General features: G+C 57.4%; 1 long non-coding RNA gene across 1 annotated transcript in view; it reads right to left on the minus strand.

The window, feature by feature from the left end:
• LOC125963196 (uncharacterized) overlaps nucleotides 1–23,454 on the minus strand; it is an 87,463-nt gene that overhangs the window by 11,714 nt on the left and 52,295 nt on the right. The window lies entirely within an intron of this gene.

Raw genomic sequence — 23,454 nt, forward strand, 5'->3', positions numbered from 1 at the left:
CCCCGTCCCCTAACACAAACCCTAGCCCAAACCCTAACCTTAACCCTTCCCCGAATCCTGAACCTCACCCATCCCCTAATCCTAACCCGTACGCTAACACTAAACCACGCCCTCACACGTACGCTCCCCCTAAAGCGTTGTCGTCCCCTCACCTGAACCCTCAACCGTCCCCGTCCCCTAACCCTAACCCTAGCCCGAACCCTAACCCTAAACCTTCCCTGAAGTCTGACCCTCACCCGTCCCCAAATCTTAACCCGTACGCTAACACTAATCCCCGCCCTCTCACGTACGCTCCCTCTAAAGCGTTGTTGTACACTCACCTTGACCCTAAACCGTCCCCTTCCCCTAACCCTAACCCTAGCCCGAACCCTAACCCTAACCCTTCCCCGAAGCCTGAGCCTCACCCGTCCCCTAATCCTAAACCGTACGCTAACACTAACCCACGCCCTCACACGTACGCTCCCCCTAAAGCGTTGTCGTACCCTCACCTGGACCTTAAACTGTCCTCGTCCCCTAACCCTAACCCTAGCCCGAACCCTAACCCTAACCCTTCCCCGAAGCCTGAACCTCACCCGTCCCCTAATCCTAACCCATACGCTAACACTAACCCACGCCCTTACACGTACTCTCCCCCTAAAGCGTTGTCGTACCCTCACATGGACCCTAAACCGTCCCCGTCCCCTAACCCTAATCCTACCCCGAACCCTAACCCTAACCCTTCCCCGAAGTCTGACCCTCACCCGTCCCCTAATCCTAACCCGTACGCTAACACTAACCTGCGCCCTCACACTTACGCTCCCCCTAAAGCGTTGTCGTCCCCTCACCTGAACCCTAAACCGTCCCCGTCCCCTAACCTTAACCCTAGCCAGAAACTAACCCTAACCCTTCCCCGAAGCCTGACCCTCACCCGTCCCCTAATCCTAACCCGTACGCTAACACTAACCCGCCCACTCTCACGTACTCTCTCTCTAAAGCGTTGTTGTACCCTCACCTGGACCCTAAACCGTCCCCGTCCCCTAACCCTAACCCTAGCCCGAACCTTAACCCTAACCCTTCCCCGAAGCCTGACCCTCACCCGTCCCCTAATCCTAAACCGTTCGCTAACACTAATCCACGCCCTCACACGGACGCTCCCCCTAAAGCGTTGTCGTACCCTCACCTGGAGCTTAAGCTGTCCCCGTCCCCTAACCCTAACCCTAACCCGAACCCTAACCCTAACCCTTCCCCGAAGCCTGACCCTCACCCGTCCCCTAATCCTAACCCGTACGCTAACACTAACCCGCGCCCTTACACGTACGCTCCACCTAAAGCGTTGTCGGACCCTCACCTGTACCCTAAACCGTCCCTGTCGCATAACACTAACCCTAGCCCGAACCCTAACCCTAAACCTTCCCCGAAGCCTGACCCTCACCCGTCCCCTAATCGTAAACCGTACGCTAACACTAACCCACGCCCTCACACGGACGCTCCCCCTAAAGCGTTGTCGTACCCTCACCTGGACCTTAAACTGTTCCCGTCCCCTAACCCTAACCCTAGCCCGAACCCTAATCCTAACCCTTCCCCGAAGCCTGACCCTCACCCGTCCCGTAATCCTAACCCATACGCTAACACTAACCCGCGCCCTTACACGTACGCTCCCCCTAAAGCGTTGTCGTACCCTCACCTGGACCCTAAACCGTCCCCGTCCCCTAACCCTAATCCTAGCCTGAAACCTAACCTTAACCCTTCCGCGAAGCCTAACCCTCACCCGTCCCCTAATCCTAACCCGTACGCTAACACTAACCCACGCCCTCACACATACGCTCCCCCTAAAGCGTTGTCGTACCCTAACCTGGACCCTAAGCAGTCCCTGTACCCTAACCCTAACCCTAGCCCGAACCCTAACCCTAACACTTCCCAGAAGCCTGACCCTCACCCATCCCCTAATCCTAACCCGTACGGTAGCACTAACCCGCGCCCTCACACGTACGCTCCCCCTAAAGCGTTGTCATACCCTCACCTAGACCCTAAACCGTCCCTGTCCCCTAACCCTAACCCTAGCCCGAACCCTAACCCTAACCCTTCCCCGAAGCCTGACCCTCACCCGTCCCTTTATCCTAACCCGTACGCTAACACTAACCTGCGCCCTCACCCGTACGCTCCCCCTAAAGTATTGCCGTACCGTCACCTGAACCCTAAACCGTCCCCGTCCCCTAACCCTAACCCTAGCCCGAACCCTAACCCTAAGCCTTCCCCGAAGCCTGACCCTCACCCGTCCCCTAATCCTAACCCGTAAGCTAACACTAACCCGCGCCCTCTCACATACGCTCCCTCTAAAGCGTTATCGTACCCTACCTGGACCCTAAACCGTCCCCGTCCCCTAATCCTAACCCTAGGCGAAACCCTAACCCTAACCTTTCCCCGAAGCCTGACCCTCACCTGTCCCCTCATCCTAAGCCGTACGCTAACACTAACCCGTGCCCTTACACTTACGCTCCCCCTAAAGCGTTGCTGTACCCTCACCTGGACCCTAAACCGTCGCAGTCCCCTAACCCTAACCCTAGCCAGAACCCTAACACTAACACTTCCCCGAATCCTGACCCTCACCCGGCCCCTAATCCTAACCCGTACGCTAATACTAACCCGCGCCCTCACACGTACGCTCCCCCTAAAGCATTGTCGTACCCTCAGCTGGACCCTAAACCCTCCCCGTCCCTTAACCCTAACCCTAGCCGGAAGAATAACCTTAACCCTTCCCCGAAGCCTGACCCTCACCCGTCCCCTAATCCTAACCCGTACGGTAACACTAACCCGCGACCTCACACGTACGCTCCCCCTAAAGCGTTGTCGTACACTCACCTGGACCCTAACCCGTCCCCGTCCCCTAACCCTAACCCTAGCCCGAAACCTAACCCTAAACCTTCCCCGAAGCCTGACACTCACCCGTCCCTTAATCCTAACCCGTACGCTAACACTAACCTGCGCCCTCACACGTACGCTCCCCCTAAAGCGTTGTCGTACCCTCACCTAGACCCTAAACCGTCCCCGTCCCCTAATCCTAACGCTAGCCGGAACCCTAACCCTAACGCTTCCCCGAAGCCTGACCCTCACCCTTCCCCTAATCTTAACCCGTACGCTAACACTAACCCGCGCCCTCACACGTACGCTCCCCCTAAAGCATTGTCGTACCCTCAACTGGACCCTAAACCGTCCCCGTCCCCTAACCCTAACCCTGGCCCGAACTCTAACCCTAAAACTTTCCCAAAGCCTGACCCTCACCCGTCCCCTAATCCTAACCCATACGCTAACACTAACCCGCGCCCTTACACGTACGCTCCCCCTAAAGCGTTGTCGTACCCTCACCTGGACCCTCAACGGTTCCCGTCCCCTAACCCTAATCCTAGCCCGAACCCTAACCCTAACCCTTCCCCGAAGCCTGACACTCACCCGTCCCCTAATCCTAACCCGTACGCTAACACTAACCCACACCCTCACACATACGCTCCCCCTAAAGCGTTGTCGTACCCTCACCTGTACCCAAAACAGTCCCTGTACCCTAACCCTAACCCTAGCCCGAACCCTAACCCTAACACTTCCCCGAAGCCTGACCCTCACCCGTCCCCTAATCCTAACACGTACGCTAACACTAACCTGCGCCCTCACACGTACGCTCCCCCTAAAGCGTTGTCGTACCCTCACCTAGACCCTAAACCGTCCCCGTCCCCTAACTCTAAACCTAGCCCGAACCCTAACATTAACACTTCCCCGAAGCCTGACCCTCACCCGTCCCCTAATCCAAACCCGTACGCAAATACTAACCTGCGCACTCTCACGTACACTCCCTCTAAAGCGTTGTCGTACCCTCACCTGGACCCTAAACCGTCCCCATCCCCTAACCCTAACCCTAGCCCGAACCCTAACCCTAACACTTCCCCGAAGCCTGACCCTCACCCGTCCCCTAATCCTAAACCTTACGCTAACACTAACCCACGCCCTCACATGTACGCTCGCCCTAAAGCGTTGTCGTACCCTCACCTGGACCTTAAACTGTCCCCGTCCCCTAACCCTAACCCTAGCCCGATCCCTAACCCTAACACTTCCCCGAAGCCTGACCCTCACTCGTCCGCTAATCCTAACCCGTACGCTAACACTAACCCGCGTCCTTACACGTACGCTCCCCCTAAAGCGTTGTCGTACCCTCACCTGGACCCTAAACCGTCCCCGTCCCCTAACCCTAATCCTAGCCCGAACCCTAACCCTAACCCTTCCCCGAAGCCTGACCCTCACCCGTCCCCTAATCCTAACCCGTACGCTAACACTAACTCGCGCCCTCACACATAAACTCCACCTAAAGCGTTGTCGTTCCCTCACCTGAACCCTAAACCGTCCCCGTCCCCAAACCTTAACCCTAGCCCGAAACCTAACCCTAAGCCTTCCCCGAAGCCTGACCCTCACCCGTCCCCTAATCCTAACCCGTACGCTAACACTAACCCGCGCACTCTCACGTACGCTCCCTCTACAGCGTTGTCGTACCCTCACCTGGACCCTAAACCGTCCCCGTCCCCTAACCCTAACCCTAGCCCGCACCCTAACCCTAACCCTTCCCAGAAGCCTGACCCTCACCCATACCCTAATCCTAAACCGTACGCTAACACTAACACACGCCCTCACACGGACGCTCCCCCTAAAGCATTGTCGTACACTCACCTGGACCTTAAACTGTCCCCGTCCCCTAACCCTAACCCTAGCCCGAACCCTAACCCTAAACCTTCCCCGAAGCCTGACCCTCACCCGTCCCATAATCCTAACCCGTACGCTAACACTAACCCGCGCCCTCACATGTACGCTCCCCCTAAAGCTTTGTCGTACACTCACCTAGACCCTAAACCGTCCCCGTCCCCTAACCCTAACCCTAGCCCGAACCCTAACCCTAAGCCTTCCCCGAAGCCTGACCCTCACCCGTCCCCTAATCCTAACCCGTACGCTAACACTAACCCACGCCCTCACATGTACGCTCGCCCTAAAGCGTTGTCTTACCCTCACCTGGACCTTAAACTGTTCCCGTCCCCTAACCCTAACCCTAGCCCGAACCCTAACCCTAACCCTTCCCCGAATCCTGACACTCACCCGTCCCCTAATCCTAACCCGTACGCTAACACTAACCCGCGTCCTTACACGTACGCTCCCCCTAAAGCGTTGTCGTACCCTCACCTGGACCCTAAACCGTCCCCGTCCCCTAACCCTAATCCTAGCCCGAACCCTAACCCTAACCCTTCCCCGAAGCCTGACCCTCACCCGTCCCCTAATCCTAACCCGTACGCTAACACTAACCTGCGCCCTCACACACACGCTCCCCCTAAAGTGTTGTCGTAACCTCACCTGGACCCTAAACAGTCCCTGTACCCTCACCCTAACCCTAGCCCGAAACCTAACCCTAACCCTTCCCTGAAGCCTGACCCTCAACCTTCCCCTAATCCTAACCCGTACGCTAACAGTAACCCGTGCCCTCACACGTACACTCCCCCTAAAGCGTTGTCGTACCCTCACCTAGACCCTAATCCGTCCCCGTCCCCTAACCCTAAACCTAGCCCGAACCTTAACCCTAACACTTCCCCGAAGCCTGACACTCACCCGTCCCCTAATCCTAACCCGTACGCTAACACTAACCCGCGCCCTCACACTTACGCTCCCCCTAAAGCGTTGTCGTACCCTCACCTGGACCCTAAACCATCCCCGTCCCCTAACCCTAACCCTAGCCCGAACCCTAACCCTAACCCTTCCCCGATGCCTGACCCTCACCCGTCCCCTAATCCTAACCCGTACGCTAGCACTAACCCTCGCCCTCACACGTACGCTCCCCGTAAAGCGTTGTCGTCCCCTCACCTGGACCCTAAACCGTCCCCGTCCCCTAAACCTAACCCTAGCTCGAACCCTAACCCTAACCCTTCCCCGAAGCCTGACCCTCACCCGTCCCCTAATCCTAACCCGTACGCTAACACTAACCCGCGCCCTCACACGTATGCTCCCCCTAAAGCACTGTCGTACCCTCACCTGGACCCTAAACCGTCCCCGTACCCTAACCCTAACTTTACTCCGAACCCTAATCCTAACCCTTCACCGAAGCCTGACCCTCACCCGTCCCCTAATCCTAACCCGTACGCTAACACTAACCCGCGCCCTCTCACGTACACTCCCTCTAAAGCGTTGTCGTACACTACCTGGACCCTAAACCGTCCCCGTCCCCTAATCCTAACCCCAGCCCAAACCCTAACCCTAACCTTTCCCCGAAGCCTGACCCTCACCCGTCCTCTAATCCTAAGCCGTATGCTAACACAAACCCGCGCCCTCAAACGTACGCTCCCCCTAAAGCGTTGTCGTCCCCTAACTTGGACCCTAAACCGTCCACGTCCCCTAACCCTAACCCTAGCCCGAACCCTAACCCTAACCCTTCCCCGAAGCCTGACCCTCACCCGTCCCCTAATCCTAACACGTACGCTAACACTAACCCGCGCCCTCACACGTACGCTCCCCCTAAAGTATTGCCGTAGCCTCACATGGACCCTAAACCGTCCCTGTCCCCTAACCCTAACCCTAGCCCGAACCCTAACCCTAACACTTCCTCGAAGCCTTAACCTCACCCGTCCCCTAATCCTAACCCGTACGCTAACACTAACCCGTGCCCTTACACGTACATTCCCCCTAAAGCGTTGTCGTACCCTACCTGGCCCCTAAACCGTCCCAGTCCCCTAACCCTAACCCTACCCCAAACCCTAACCCTAAACTTTCCCCGAAGGCTGACCCTCACCCGTCCCCTAATCCTAAGCCGTATGCTAACACTAACCCACGCCCTCAAACGTACGCTCCCCCTAAAGCGTTGTCGTACCCTCACCTGGAACCTAAACCGTCCCCGTCCCCTAACCCTAACCCTAGCCCGAACCCTAATCCTAACACTTCCCCGAAGCCTGACCCTCACCGGTCCTCTAATCCTAACCCGTACGTTATCACTAACCCGCGCCCTCACACGTACGCTCCCCCTAAAGCATTGTAGTACCCTCACCTGGACCCTAAACTGTCCCTGTCCCCTAACCCTAACCCTAGCCCAAACCCTAACCTTAACCCTTGCCCGAATCCTGAACCTCACCCATCCCCTAATCCTAACCCGTACGCTAACACTAAACCACTCCCTCACACGTACGCTCCCTCTAAAGCGTTGTCGTCCCCTCACCTGAACCCTCAAGCGTTCCCTTCCCCTAACCCTAACCCTAGCCCGAACCCTAACCCTAACCCTTCCCCGAAGCCTGACCCTCACCCGTCCCCTACTATTAACCCGTACGCTAACACTAACCCCCGCCCTCTCACGTACGCTCCCTCTAAAGCGTTGTTGTACCCTCACCTGGACCCTAAACCGTCCCCATCCCCTAACCCTAACCCTAGCCCGAACCCTAACCCTAACCCTTCCCCGAAGCCTGACCCTCACCCGTCCCCTAATCCTAAACCGTACGCTAACACTAACCAACGCCCTCACACGTACGCTCCCCCTAAAGCGTTGTCGTACCCTCACCTGGACCCTAAACCGTCCCCGTCCCCTAACCCTAATCCTACCCCGAACCCTAACCGTAACCCTTCCCCGAAGCCTGACCCTCACCCGTCCCCTAATCCTAAGCCGTACGCTAACACTAACCTGCGCCCTCACACTTACGCTCCCCCTAAAGCGTTGTCGTCCCCTCACCTGAACCCTAAACCGTCCCTGTCCCCTAACACTAACCCTAGCCCGAACCCTAACCCTAACCCTTCCCCGAAGCCTGACCCTCACCCGTCCCCTCATACTAACCCGTACGCTAACACTAACCCGCGCCCTCACACTTACGCTCCCCCTAAAGCGTTGTACCCTCACCTGGACCCTAAACCGTCGCTGTCCCCTAACCCTAACCCTAGCCCGAAACCTAACCCTAACCTTCCCCAAAGCCTGACCCTCACCCGTCCCTTAATCCTAACCTGTACGCTAACACTAACCCGCGCCCTCACACGTACGCTCCCCCTAAAGCGTTGTCGTAACCTCACCTAGACCCTAAACCGTCCCCGTCCCCTAATCCTAACCCTAGCAGGAACCCTAACCCTAACGCTTCCCCGAAGCCTGACCCTCACCCGTCCCCTAATCCTAATCCGTACGCTAACGGTAACCCGCGACCTCACACGTACGCACCCCCTAAAGCGTTGTCATACCCTCAACTGGACTCTAAACCGTCCCCGTCCCCTAACCCTAACCCTAGCCCGAACCCTAACCCTAACCCTTCCCCGAAGCCTGACCCTCACCCATCCGCTAATCCTAACCCGTACGCTAACACTAACCCGCGCCCTCACACGAACGCTCCACCTAAAGCGTTGTCGTCCCCTCACCTGAACCCTAAACCGTCCCCGTCCCCTAACCTTAACCCTAGACCGAACCCTAACCCTAACCCTTCCCCGAAGCCTGACCCTCACCCGTCCCCTAATCCTAACCCGTACGCTAACACTATCCCGCGACCTCACACGTACGCATCCCCTAAAGCGTTGTTGTACACTCACCTGGACCCTAAAACGTCCCGGTCCCCTAACCCTAACCCTAGCCCGAAACCTAACCCTAAACCTTTCCCGAAGCCTGACCCTCACCCGTCCCCTAATCCTAACCCGTACGCTAACACTAACCCGCGCCCTCACACGTACGCTCCCCCTACAGCGTTGTCGTACCCTAACCTGGACCCTAAACTGTCCCCGTCCCCTAACCCAAACCCTAGCCCAAACCCTAACCTTAACCCTTCCCCGAATCCTGAACCTCACCCATCCCCTAATCCTAACCCGTACGCTAACACTAAACCACGCCCTCACACGTACGCTCCCCCTAAAGCGTTGTCGTCCCCTCACCTGAACCCTCAACCGTCCCCGTCCCCTAACCCTAACCCTAGCCCGAACCCTAACCCTAAACCTTCCCTGAAGCCTGACCCTCACCCGTCCCCAAATCTTAACCCGTACGCTAACACTAATCCCCGCCCTCTCACGTACGCTCCCTCTAAAGCGTTGTTGTACACTCACCTGGACCCTAAACCGTCCCCTTCCCCTAACCCTAACCCTAGCCCGAACCCTAACCCTAACCCTTCCCCGAAGCCTGAGCCTCACCCGTCCCCTAATACTAAACCGTACGCTAACACTAACCCACGCCCTCACACGTACGCTCCCCCTAAAGCGTTGTCGTACCCTCACATGGACCCTAAACCGTCCCCTTCCCCTAACCCTAATCCTACCCCGAACCCTAACCCTAACCCTTCCCCGAAGTCTGACCCTCACCCGTCCCCTAATCCTAACCCGTACGCTAACACTAACCTGCGCCCTCACACTTACGCTCCCCCTAAAGCGTTGTCGTCCCCTCACCTGAACCCTAAACCGTCCCCGTCCCCTAACCCTAACCCTAGCTCGAACCTTAACCCTAACCCTTCTCCGAAGCCTGACCCTCACCCGTCCCCTCATCCTAACCCGTACGCTAACACTAACCCGCGCCCTCACACTTATGCTCCCCCTAAAGCGTTGTTGTACCCTCACCTGGACCCTAAACCGTCGGTGTCCCCTATCCCTAACCCTAGCCAGAACCCTAACCCTAACTCTTTCCCGAAGCCTGACCCTCACCCGTCCCCTAATCCTAACCCTTACGCTAACACTAACCCGCGCCCTCACACGTACCCTCCCCCTAAAGCGTTGTCGTACCCTCAACTGGACCCTAAACCGTCCCCGTCCCCTAACCCTAACCCTAGCCCGAACCCTAACCCTAACACTTCCCTGAAGCCTGACCCTCACCCGTCCGCTAATCCTAACCCGTACGCTAACACTAACCCGCGCCCTCACACGTACGCTCCACCTAAAGTTTTGTCGTCCCCTCACCTGAACCCTAAACCGTCCCCGTCCCCTAACCTTAACCCTAGCCCGAACCTAACCCTAACCCTTCCCCGAAGCCTGACCCTCACCCGTCCCCTAATCCTAACCCGTACGCTAACACTAACCCACGCCCTCACACGGACGCTCCCCCTAAAGCGTTGTCGTACCCTCACCTGGACCTTAAACTGTTCCCGTCCCCTAACCCTAACCCTAGCCCGAACCCTAATCCTAACCCTTCCACGAAGCCTGACCCTCACCCGTCCCGTAATCCTAACCCATACGCTAACACTAACCCGCGCCCTTACACGTACGCTCCCCCTAAAGCGTTGTCGTACTCTCACCTGGACCCTAAACCGTCCCCGTCCCCTAACCCTAATCCTAGCCTGAAACCTAACCTTAACCCTTCCCCGAAGCCTGACCCTCACCCGTCCCCTAATCCTAACCCGTACGGTAGCACTAACCCGCGCCCTCACACGTACGCTCCCCCTAAAGCGTTGTCATACCCTCACCTAGACCCTAAACCGTCCCTGTCCCCTAACCCTAACCCTAGCCCGAACCCTAACCCTAACCCTTCCCTGAAGCCTGACCCTCACCCGTCCCTTTATCCTAACCCGTACGCTAACACTAACCTGCGCCCTCACCCGTACGCTCCCCCTAAAGTATTGCCGTACCGTCACCTGAACCCTAAACCGTCCCCGTCCCCTAACCCTAACCCTAGCCCGAACCCTAACCCTAAGCCTTCCCCGAAGCCTGACCCTCACCCGTCCCCTAATCCTAACCCGTAAGCTAACACTAACCCGAGCCCTCTCACATACGCTCCCTCTAAAGCGTTATCGTACCCTACCTGGACCCTAAACCGTCCCCGTCCCCTAATCCTAACCCTAGGCCAAACCCTAACCCTAACCTTTCCCCGAAGCCTGACCCTCACCCGTCCCCTCATCCTAAGCCGTACGCTAACACTAACCCGCGCCCTTACACTTACGCTCCCCCTAAAGCGTTGCTGTACCCTCACCTGGACCCTAAACCGTCGCAGTCCCCTAACCCTAACCCTAGCCAGAACCCTAACACTAACCCTTCCCCGAATCCTGACCCTCACCCGGCCCCTAATCCTAACCCGTACGCTAATACTAACCCGCGCCCTCACTCGTACGCTCCCCCTAAAGCGTTGTCGTACCCTCAGCTGGACCCTAAACCCTCCCCGTCCCTTAACCCTAAACCTAGCCGGAAGACTAACCTTAACCCTTCCCCGAAGCCTGACCCTCACCCGTCCCCTAATCCTAACCCGTACGGTAACACTAACCCGCGACCTCACACGTACGCTCCCCCTAAAGCGTTGTCGTACACTCACCTGGACCCTAACCCGTCCCCGTCCCCTAACCCTAACCCTAGCCCGAAACCTAACCCTAAACCTTCCCCGAAGCCTGACACTCACCCGTCCCTTAATCCTAACCCGTACGCTAACACTAACCTGCGCCCTCACACGTACGCTCCCCCTAAAGCGTTGTCGTACCCTCACCTAGACCCTAAACCGTCCTCGTCCCCTAATCCTAACGCTAGCCGGAACCCTAACCCTAACGCTTCCCCGAAGCCTGACCCTCACCCTTCCCCTAATCTTAACCCGTACGCTAACACTAACCCGCGCCCTCACACGTACGCTCCCCCTAAAGCATTGTCGTACCCTCAACTGGACCCTAAACCGTCCCCGTCCCCTAACCCTAACCCTGGCCCGAACTCTAACCCTAAAACTTTCCCAAAGCCTGACCCTCACCCGTCCCCTAATCCTAACCCATACGCTAACACTAACCCGCGCCCTTACACGTACGCTCCCCCTAAAGCGTTGTCGTACCCTCACCTAGACCCTAAACCGTCCCCGTCCCCTAACTCTAAACCTAGCCCGAACCCTAACATTAACCCTTCCCCGAAGCCTGACCCTCACCCGTCCCCTAATCCTAACCCGTACCCAAATACTAACCCGCGCACTCTCACGTACACTCCCTCTAAAGCGTTGTCGTACCCTCAACTGGACCCTAAACCGTCCCCATCCCCTAACCCTAACCCTAGCCCGAACCCTAACACTAACCCTTCCCCGAAGCCTGACCCTCACCCGTCCCCTAATCCTAAACCTTACGCTAACACTAACCCACGCCCTCACATGTACGCTCGCCCTAAAGCGTTGTCGTACCCTCACCTGGACCTTAAACTGTCCCCGTCCCCTAACCCTAACCCTAGCCCGATCCCTAACCCTAACACTTCCCCGAAGCTTGACCCTCACTCGTCCGCTAATCCTAACCCGTACGCTAACACTAACCCGCGTCCTTACACGTACACTCCCCCTAAAGCGTTGTCGTACCCTCACCTGGACCCTAAACCGTCCCCGTCCCCTAACCCTAATCCTAGCCCGAACCCTAACCCTAACCCTTCCCCGAAGCCTGACCCTCACCCGTCCCCTAATCCTAACCCGTACGCTAACACTAACCCACGCCCTCACACATACGCTCCCCCTAAAGCGTTATCGTACCCTCACCTGAATCCTAAACAGTCCCTGTACCCTAACCCTAACCCTAGCCCGAAACCTAACCCTAACCCTTCCCCGAAGCCTGACCCTCAACCTTCCCCTAATCCTAACCCGTACGCTAACAGTAACCCGTGCCCTCACACGTACGCTCCCCCTAAAGCGTTGTCGTACCCTCACCTAGACCCTAATCCGTCCCCGTCCCCTAACCCTAAACCTAGACCGAACCTTAACCCTAACACTTCCCCGAAGCCTGACACTCACCCGTCCCCTAATCCTAACCCGTACGCTAACACTAACCCGCGCCCTCACACTTACGCTCCCCCTAAAGCGTTGTCGTACCCTCACCTGGACCCTAAACCATCCCCGTCCCCTAACCCTAACCCTAGCCCGAACCCTAATCCTAACCCTTCCCCGATGCCTGACCCTCACCCGTCCCCTAATCCTAACCCGTACACTAGCACTAACCCTCGCCCTCACACGTACGCTCCCCCTAAAACGTTGTCGTCCCCTCACCTGGACCCTAAACCGTCCCTGTCCCCTAACCCTAAACCTAGCCCGAACCCTAACCCTAACCCTTCCCCGAAGCCTGACCCTTACCCGCCCCTAATCCTAACACGTACGCTAACACTAACCCGCGCCCTCACACGGACGCTCCCCCTAAAGCATTGTCGTACCCTCACCTGGACCTTAAACTGTCCCCGTCCCCTAACCCTAACCCTAGCCCGAACCCTAACCCTAACTCTTCCCCGAAGCCTGACCCTCACCCGTGCCCTAATCCTAACCCGAACGCTAACACTAACACGCGCCCTCACACGTACGCTCCCCCTAAATCGTTGTCGTACCCACACCTGGACCTTACCGTCCCCTTACCCGAACCCTAAACCTAACCCTTCCCCGAAGCCTGACCCTCACCCGTCCCCTAATCCTAACCCGTACGCTAACACTAACCCGCGCCCTCTCACGTACACTCCCTCTAAAGCGTTGTCGTACCCTACCTGGACCCAAAACCGTCCCCGTCCCCTAATCCTAACCCCAGCCCAAACCCTAACCCTAACCTTTCCCCGAAGCCTGACCCTCACCCGTCCTCTAATCCTAAGCCGTATGCTAACACTAACACGCGCCCTCACACGTACGCTCCCCCTAAAGCGTTGTCGTACCCACACCTGGACCTTAAACCGTCCCCTTACCCAAACCCTAACCCTAGCCAGAAACCTAACCCTAACCCTTCCCCGAAGCCTGACCCTCACCCGTCCCCTAATCCTAACCCGTACGCTAACACTAACCCGCGCCCTCTCACGTAGGCTCCCTCTAAAGCGTTATCGTACCCTACCTGGACCCTAAACAGTCCCCATCCCCTAATCCTAACCCTAGCCCAAACCCTAACCCTATCCTTTTCCCGAAGACTGACCCACACACGTCCCCTAATCCTAAGCCGTATGCTAACACTAACCCGCGCCCTCAAACGTACGCTCGCCTAAAGCGTTGTCGTCCCCTCACCTGGACCCTAAACCGTCCCCGTCCCCTAACCCTAACCCTAGCCCAACCCTAACCCTAACCCATCCCCGAAGCCTGACCCTCATCCGTCCCCTAATCCTAACCCGTACGCTAACACTAACCCGCGCCCTCACACGTACGCTCCCCCTAAAGTATTGCCGTACCCTCACCTCAACCCTAAACCGTCACCGTCCCCTAACCCTAACCCTAGCCCGAACCCTAACCCTAAGACTTCCTCAAAGCCTGACCCTCACCAGTCCCCTAATCCTAACCCGTACGCTTACACTAACCCACGCCCTCACACGTACGCTCCCACTAAACCGTTGTCGTACCCTCACCTGGACCCTAAACCGTCCCCGTACCCTAACCCTAACCCTAGCCCAAACCCTAACCTTAACCCTTCCCCGAATCCTGAACCTCACCCATCCCCTAATCCTAACCCGTACGCTGACACTAAACCGCGCTCTCACACGTACACTCCCCCTAAAGCGTTGTCGTCCCCTCACCTGGACCCTAAACCGTCCCCGTCCCCTAACCCTACTCCTACCCCGAACCTTAACCCTAACCCTTCCCCGAAGCCTTACCCTCACCCGTCCCCTAATCCTCAGCCGTACGCTAACACTAACCCGCGCCCTCACACTTACGCTCCCCCTAAAGCGTTGTTGTCCCCTCACCTGAACCCTAAACCGTCCCCGTCCCCTAAACCTAACCCTAGCCCGAACCCTAACCCTAACCCTTCCCCGAAGCCTGACCCTCACCCGTCTCCTCATCTTAACCCGTACGCTAACACTAACCCACGCCCTCACACTTACGCTCCCCCTAAAGCGTTGTTGTACCCTCACCTAGACCCTAAACCGTCCCCGTCCCCTAACCCTAACTCTAGCCGGAAACCTAACCCTAACACTTCCCCGAAGCCTGACCCTCACCCGTCCCCTAATCCTAACCCGTACGCTAACACTAACCCACTCCCTCACACGTACGCTCCCCCTAAAGCGTTGTCGTACACTCACCTAGACCCTAAACCGTCCCCGTAACCTAATCCTAATCCTAGCCGGAACCCTAACCCTAATGCTTCCCCGAAGCCTGACCCTCACCCGTACCCTAATCCTAACCCGTATGCTAACATTAACCCGCGCCCTCACACGTACGCTCCCCCTAAAGCGTTGTCGTACCCTCACCTGGACTCTAAACCGTCCCCGTCCCCTAACCCTAACCCTAGCCCGAACCCTAACCCTAACCCTTCCCCGAAGCCTGACCCTCACCCGTCCGCTAATCCTAACCCGTACGCTAACCCTAACCCGCGCCCTCACACGTACGCTCCACCTAAAGCGTTCTCGTCCCCTCATCTGAACCCTAAACCGTCCCCGTGCCCTAATCCTAATCCTACCCCGAACCCTTACCCTAACCCTTCCCCAAAGCCTGACCCTCACCCGTCCCCTAATCCTAACCCGTACGCTAACACTAACCCACGCCCTCACACATACGCTCCCCCTAAAGCGTTGTCGTACCCTCACCTGGACCCTAAACAGTCCCTGTACCCTAACCCTAACCCTAGCCCGAACCCTAATCCTAAACCTTCCCCGAAGCCTGACCCTCACCCGTCCCCTAAACCTAACCCGTACGCTAACACTAACCCGCGACCTCACACGTACGCTCCCCCTAAAGCGTTGTCGTACCCTCACCTGGACCCTAAACTGTCCCCTTCCCCTAAACCTAACCCTAGCCCAAACCCTAACCCTAACCCTTCCATAAGCCTAACCCTCACCCGTCCGCTAATCCTAACCCGTACGCTAACACTAACCCGCGCCCTCACACGTATGCTCCACCTAAAGCGTCGTCCCCTCATCTGAACCCTGAACCGTCCCCGTCCCCTAACCTTAACCCTAGCCCGAACCCTAACCCTAACCCTTCCCCGAAGCCTGACCCTCACCCGTACCCTAATCTTAACCCGTACGCTAACACTAACCCCCGCCCTCTCACGTACGCTCCCTCTAAAGCGTTGTTGTACCCTCAAGTGGACCCTAAACCATCCCCGTCCCCTAACCCTAACCCTTGCCCGAACCCTAACCCTAACCCTTCCCCGAAGCCTGACCCTCACCCGTCCCCTAATCCTAAACCGTACGCTAACACTAACCCACGACCTCACACGTACGCTCCCCCTAAAGCGTTGTCGTACCCTCACCTGGACCTTAAACTGTCCCCGTCCCCTAACCCTAACCCTAGCCCGAACCCTAACCCTAACCCTTCCCCGAAGCCTGACCCTCACCCGTCCCCTAATCCTAATCCGTACGCTAACACTAACCCGCGCCCTTACACGTACGCTCACCCTAAAGCGTTGTCGTACCCTCACCTGGACCCTAAACCGTCCCCGTCCCCTAACCCTAATCCTAGCCTGAACCCTAACCCTAACCCTTCCCCGAAGCCTGACCCTCACCCGTCCCCTAATCCTAACCCGTACACTAACACTAACCCACGCCCTCACACATACGCTCCCCCTAAAGCGTTCGTACTCTCACCTGGACCCTAAACTGTCCCTGTACCCTAACCCTAACCCTAGCCCGAACCCTAACCCTAACCCTTCCCAGAGGCCTGACCCTCACCCGTCCCCTAATCCTAACCCGTACGCTAACACTATCCCGCGACCTCACACGTACGCTCCCCCTAAAGCGTTGTCGTACCCTCACCTGGACCCTAAACTGTCCCCGTCCCCTAACCCTAACCCTAGCCCAAACCCTAACCTTAACCCTTCCCCGAATCCTGAACCTCACCCATCCCCAATCCTAACCCGTACGCTAACACTAAACCGCGCCCTCACACGTACGCTCCCCTTAAAGCGTTGTCGTCCCCTCACCTGGACCCTAAACCGTCCCCGTCCCCTAACCCTAACCCTCGCCAGAACCCTAACCCTAACCCTTCCCCGAAGCCTGACCCTCACCCGTCCCCTAATCCTAACCCGTACGCTAGCACTAACCCGCGCCCTCACACGTACGCTCCCCCTAAAGCGTTGTCGTACCCTCACCTGGACCCTAAACCGTCCCCGTCCCCTAACCCTAACCCTAGCCCGAACCCTAACCCTAACCCTTCCCCGAAGCCTGACCCTCAACCGTACCCTAATCCTAAACCGCACGGTAACACTAACCCACGCCCTCACACGTACGCTCCCCTAAAGCGTTGTCGTAGCCTCACCTGGACCTTAAACTGTCCCCGTCCCCTAACCCTAACCCTAGCCCGAACCCTAACCCTAATCCTTCCCCGAAGCCTGACCCTCACCCGTCCCCTAATCCTAACCCGTACGCTAACACTAACCCGCGCCCTTACACGTACGCTCACCCTAAAGCGTTGTCGTACCCTCACCTGGACCCTAAACCGTCCCCGTCCCCTAACCCTAATCCTACGCCAAACCCTAACCGTAACCCTTCCCCGAAGCCTGACTCTCACCCGTCCCCTAATCCAAAGCCGTATTCTAACACTAACCCGCGCCCTCAAACGTACGCTCCCCCCAAAGCGTTGTCGTCCCCTCACCTGGACCCTAAACCGTCCCCGTCCCCTAACCCTAACCCTAGCCCGAACCCTAACCCTAACCCTTCCCCGAAGCCTGAACCTCACCCGTCCCCTAATCCTAACCCGTACGCTAACACTAACCCACGCCCTTACACGTACTCTCCCCCTAAAGCTTTGTCGTACCCTCACCTGGACCCTAAACCGTCCCCGTCCCCTAACCCTAATCCTACCCCAAACCCTAACCCTAACCTTTCCCCTAAGCCTGACTCTCACCCGTCCCCTAATCCTAAGCCGTACGCTAACACTAACCCGCGCCCTCACACTTACGCTCCCCCTAAAGCGTTGTCGTCCCCTCACCTGAACCCTAAACCGTCCCCGTCCCCTAAACCTAACCCTAGCCCGAACCCTAACCCTAACCCTTCCCCGAAGCCTGACCCTCACCCGTCCCCTCATCCTAACCCGTACGCTAACACTAATCCGCGCCCTCTCACTTACGCTCCCCCTAAAGCGTTGTTGTACCCTCACCTGGACCCTAAACCGTCGCTGTCCCCTAACCCTAACCCTAGCCAGAACCCTAACACTAACCCTTCCCCGAAGCCTGACCCTCACCCGTCCCCTAATCCTAACCCGTACGTTAACACTAACCCGCGCCCTCACACGTACGCTCCCCCTAAAGCGTTGTCGTACCCTCACCTGGACCCTAAACTGTCCCCGTCCCCTAACCCTAACCCTAGCCCAAACCCTAACCTTAACCCTTCCCCGAATCCTGAACCTCACCCATCCCCTAATCCTAACCCGTACGCTAACACTAAACCGTGCCCTCACACGTACGCTCCCCCTAAAGCGTTGTCCTCCCCTCACCTGAACCCTCAACCGTCCCCGTACCCTAACCCTAACCCTAGCCCGAACCCTAACCCTAACCCTTCCCCGAAGGCTGACCCTCACCCGTCCCCTAATCTTAACCCGTACGCTAACACTAACCCCCGCACTCTCACGTACGCTCCCTCTAAAGCGTTGTTGTACCCTCACCTGGACCCTAAACCGTCCGCGTCACCTAACCCTAACCCTAGCCCGAACCCTAACCCTAACCCTTCCCCGAAGTCTGACCCTCACCCGTCCCCTAATCCTAACCCGTACGCTAACACTAACCCACGCCCTTACACGTACGCTCCCCCTAAAGCGTTGTCGTACCCTCACCTGGACCCTAAACCGTCCCCGTCCCCTAACCCTAACCCTAGCCCGAACCCTAACCCTAACCCTTCCCCGAAGCCTGACCCTCAACCGTACCCTAATCCTAAACCGTACGGTAACACTAACCCACGCCCTCACACGTACGCTCCCCCTAAAGCGTTGTCGTACCCTCACCTGGACCTTAAATTGTCCCCGTCCCCTAACCCTAACCCTAGCCCGAACCCTAACCCTAACCCTTCCCCGAAGCCTGACCCTCACCCGTCCCCTAATCCTAACCCGTACGCTAACACTAACCCGCGCCCTTACACGTACGCTCACCCTAAAGCGTTGTCGTACCCTCACCTGGACCCTAAACCGTCCCTGTCCCCTAACCCTAATCCTACCCCAAACCCTAACCCTAACCATTCCCCGAAGCCTGACTCTCACCCGTCCCCTAATCCTAAGCCGTACGCTAACACTAACCCGCGCCCTCACACTTACGCTCCCCGTAAAGCGTTGTTGTCCCCTCACCTGAACCCTAAACCGTCCCCGTCCCCTAACCCTAACCCTAGCCCGAACCCTAACCCTAACCCTTCCCCGAAGCCTGACCCTCACCCGTCCCCTCATTCTAACCCGTACGCTAACACTAATCCGTGCCCTCACACTTACGCTCCCCCTAAAGCGTTTTTGTACCCTCACCTGGACCCTAAACCGTCGTTGTCCCCTAACCCTAACCCTAGCCAGAACCATAACACTAAACCTTCCCCGAAGCCTGACCCTCACCCGTCCCCTAATCCTAACCCGTACGCTAACACTAACCCGCGCCCTCACACGTACGCTCCCCCTAAAGCGTTGTCGTACCTTCACCTAGACCCTAAACCGTCCCCGTCCCCTAACCCTAACCCTCGCCGGAACACTAACCTTAACACTTCCCCGAAGCCTGACCCTCACCCGTCCCCTAATCCTAACCCGTACGGTAACACTAACCCGCGACCTCACACGTACGCTCCCCCTAAATCGTTTTCATACACTCACCTGGAACCTAACCCGTCCCCGTCCCCTAAACCTAAGCCTAGCCCGAAACCTAACCCTAAGCCTTCCCCAAAGCCTGACCCTCACCCGTCCCTTAATCCTAACCCGTACGCTAACATTAAACCGCGCCCTCACACGTACGCTCCTCCTAAAGCGTTGTCGTACCCTCACCTAGACCCTAAACCGGCCCCGTCCCCTAATCCTAACCCTAGCCGGAAACCTAACCCTAACGCTTTCCCGAAGCCTGACCCTCACCCGTCCCCTAATCCTAACCCGTACTCTAACACTAACCCGCGCCCTCACACGTACGCTCCCCCTAAAGCGTTGTCGTACCCTCAACTGGACCCTAAACCATCCCCGTCCCCTAACCCTAACCCTAGCCCGAACCCTAACCCTAACCCTTCCCCGAAACCTGACCCTCACCCGTCCGCTAATCCTAACCCGTACGCTAACACTAACCCGCGCCCTCACACGTACGCTCCACCTAAAGTGTTGTCGTCCCCTCACCTGAACCCTAAACCGTCCCCGTCCCCTAACCTTAACCCTAGCCCGAACCTAAACCTAACCCTTCCCCGAAGCCTGACCCTCACCCGTCCCCTAATCCTAACCCGTACGCTAACACTAACCCACGCCCTCACACGTACGCTCCCTCTACAGCGTTATCGTATCCTACCTGGACCCTAAACCGTCCCCGTCCCCTAATCCTAACCCTAGCCCAAACCCTAACCCTAACCTTTCCCCGAAGCCTGACCCTCACCCGTCCCCTAATCCAAAGCCGTATGCTAACACTAACCCGCGCCCTCAAACGTACGCTCCCCCCAAAGCGTTGTCGTCCCCTCACCTGGACCCTAAACCGTCCCCGTCCCCTAACACTAACCCTAGCCCGAACCCTAACCCTAACCCTTCCCCGAAGCCTGACACTCACACTTCCCCTAATCCTAATCCGTACGCTAACACTAACCCGCGCCCTCACACGTACGCTCCCCCTAAAGTATTGCCGTACCCTCACCTGAACCCTAAACCGTCACCGTCCCCTAACCCTAACCCTAGCCCGAACCCTAACCCTAAGACTTCCCCGAAGCCTGAACCTCACCAGTCCCCTAATCCTAACCCGTACGCTAACACTAACCCACGCCCTCACACATACGCTCCCCCTAAAGCGTTGTCGTACCCTCCCCTGGACCCTAAACCGTCCCCGTCCCCTAACCCTAACCCTAGCCCGAACCCTAACCCTAACCCTTCCCCGAAGCCTGAACCTCACCCGTCCCCTAATCCTAACCCGTACGCTAACACTAACCCACGCCCTTACACGTACTCTCCCCCTAAAGCGTTGTCGTACCCTCACCTGGACCCTAAACCGTCCCCGTCCCCTAACCCTAATCCTACCCCAAACCCTAACCCTAAGCTTTCCCCTAAGCCTGACTCTCACCCGTCCCCTAATCCTAAGCCGTACGCTAACACTAACCCGCGCCCTCACACTTACGCTCCCCCTAAAGCGTTGTCGTCCCCTCACCTGAACCCTAAACCGTCCCCGTCCCCTAAACCTAACCCTAGCCCGAACCCTAACCCTAACCCTTCCCCGAAGCCTGACCCTCACCCGTCCCCTCATCCTAACCCGTACGCTAACACTAATCCGCGCCCTCTCACTTACGCTCCCCCTAAAGCGTTGTTGTACCCTCACCTGGACCCTAAACCGTCGCTGTCCCCTAACCCTAACCCTAGCCAGAACCCTAACACTAACCCTTCCCCGAAGCCTGACCCTCACCCGTCCCCTAATCCTAACCCGTACGTTAACACTAACCCGCGCCCTCACACGTACGCTCCCCCTAAAGCGTTGTCGTACCCTTACCTGGACCCTAAACTGTCCCCGTCCCCTAACCCTAACCCTAGCCCAAACCCTAACCTTAACCCTTCCCCGAATCCTGAACCTCACCCACCCCCTAATCCTAACCCGTACGCTAACACTAAACCGTGCCCTCACACGTACGCTCCCCCTAAAGCGTTGTCCTCCCCTCACCTGAACCCTCAACCGTCCCCGTACCCTAACCCTAACCCTAGCCCGAACCCTAACCCTAACCCTTCCCCGAAGGCTGACCCTCACCCGTCCCCTAATCTTAACCCGTACGCTAACACTAACCCCCGCACTCTCACGTACGCTCCCTCTAAAGCGTTGTTGTACCCTCACCTGGACCCTAAACCGTCCGCGTCACCTAACCCTAACCCTAGCCCGAACCCTAACTCTAACCCTTCCCCGAAGCCTGACCCTCACCCGTCCCCTAATCCTAACCCGTACGCTAACACTAACCCACGCACTTACACGTACGCTCCCCCTAAAGCGTTGTCGTACCCTCACCTGGACCCTAAACCGTCCCCGTCCCCTAACCCTAACCCTAGCCCGAACCCTAACCCTAACCCTTCCCCGAAGCCTGACCCTCAACCGTACCATAATCCTAAACCGTACGGTAACACTAACCCACGCCCTCACACGTACGCTCCCCCTAAAGCGTTGTCGTACCCTCACCTGGACCTTAAATTGTCCCCGTCCCCTAACCCTAACCCTAGCCCGATCCCTAACCCTAAGCCTTCCCCGAAGCCTGACCCTCACCCGTCCCCTAATCCTAACCCGTACGCTAACACTAACCCGCGCCCTTACACGTACGCTCACCCTATAGCGTTGTCGTACCCTCACCTGGACCCTAAACCGTCCCCGTCCCCTAACCCTAATCCTACCCCAAACCCTAACCCTAACCATTCCCCGAAGCCTGACTCTCACCCGTCCCCTAATCCTAAGCCGTACGCTAACACTAACCCACGCCCTCACACTTACGCTCCCCGTAAAGCGTTGTCGTCCCCTCACCTGAACCCTAAACCGTCCCCGTCCCCTAACCCTAACACTAGCCCGAACCCTAACCCTAACACTTCCCCGAAGCCTGACCCTCACCCGTCCCCTCATCCTAACCCGTACGCTAACACTAATCCGTGCCCTCACACTTACGCTCCCCCTAAAGCGTTTTTGTACCCTCACCTGGACCCTAAACCGTCGTTGTCCCCTAACCCTAACCCTAGCCAGAACCATAACACTAAAACTTCCCCGAAGCCTGACCCTCACCCGTCCCCTAATCCTAACCCGTACGCTAACACTAACCCACGCCCTCACACGTACGCTCCCCCTAAAGCGTTGTCGTACCTTCACCTAGACCCTAAACCGTCCCCGTCCCCTAACCCTAACCCTCGCCGGAACACTAACCTTAACACTTCCCCGAAGCCTGACCCTCACCCGTCCCCTAATCCTAACCCGTACGCTAACACTAAACCGCGCCATCACACGTACACTCCCACTAAAGCGTTGTTGTACCGTCACCTGGACCCTAAACCGGCCCCGTCCCCTAATCCTAACCCTAGCCGGAAACCTAACCCTAACGCTTTCCCGAAGCCTGACCCTCACCGGTCCCCTAATCCTAACCCGTACGCTAACACTAACCCGCGCCCTCACACGTACGCTCCCCCTAAAGCGTTGTCGTACCCTCAACTGGACCCTAAACCATCCCCGTCCCCTAACCCTAACCCTAGCCCGAACCCTAACCCTAACCCTTCCCCGAAGCCTGACCCTCACCCGTCCGATAATCCTAAACCGTACGCTAACACTAACCCGCGCCCTCACACGTACGCTCCACCTAAAGTGTTGTCGTCCCCTCACCTGAACCCTAAACCGTCCCCGTCCCCTAACCTTAACCCTAGCCCGAACCTAAACCTAACCCTTCCCCGAAGCCTGACCCTCACCCGTCCCCTAATCCTAACCCGTACGCTAACACTAACCCGTGCCCTCACACGTACGCTCCCTCTACAGCGTTATCGTATCC

Source organism: Orcinus orca, unplaced genomic scaffold, assembly GCF_937001465.1.
Source record: "Orcinus orca unplaced genomic scaffold, mOrcOrc1.1 scaffold_194, whole genome shotgun sequence".
In the NCBI taxonomy this organism is placed as follows: domain Eukaryota; kingdom Metazoa; phylum Chordata; class Mammalia; order Artiodactyla; family Delphinidae; genus Orcinus; species Orcinus orca.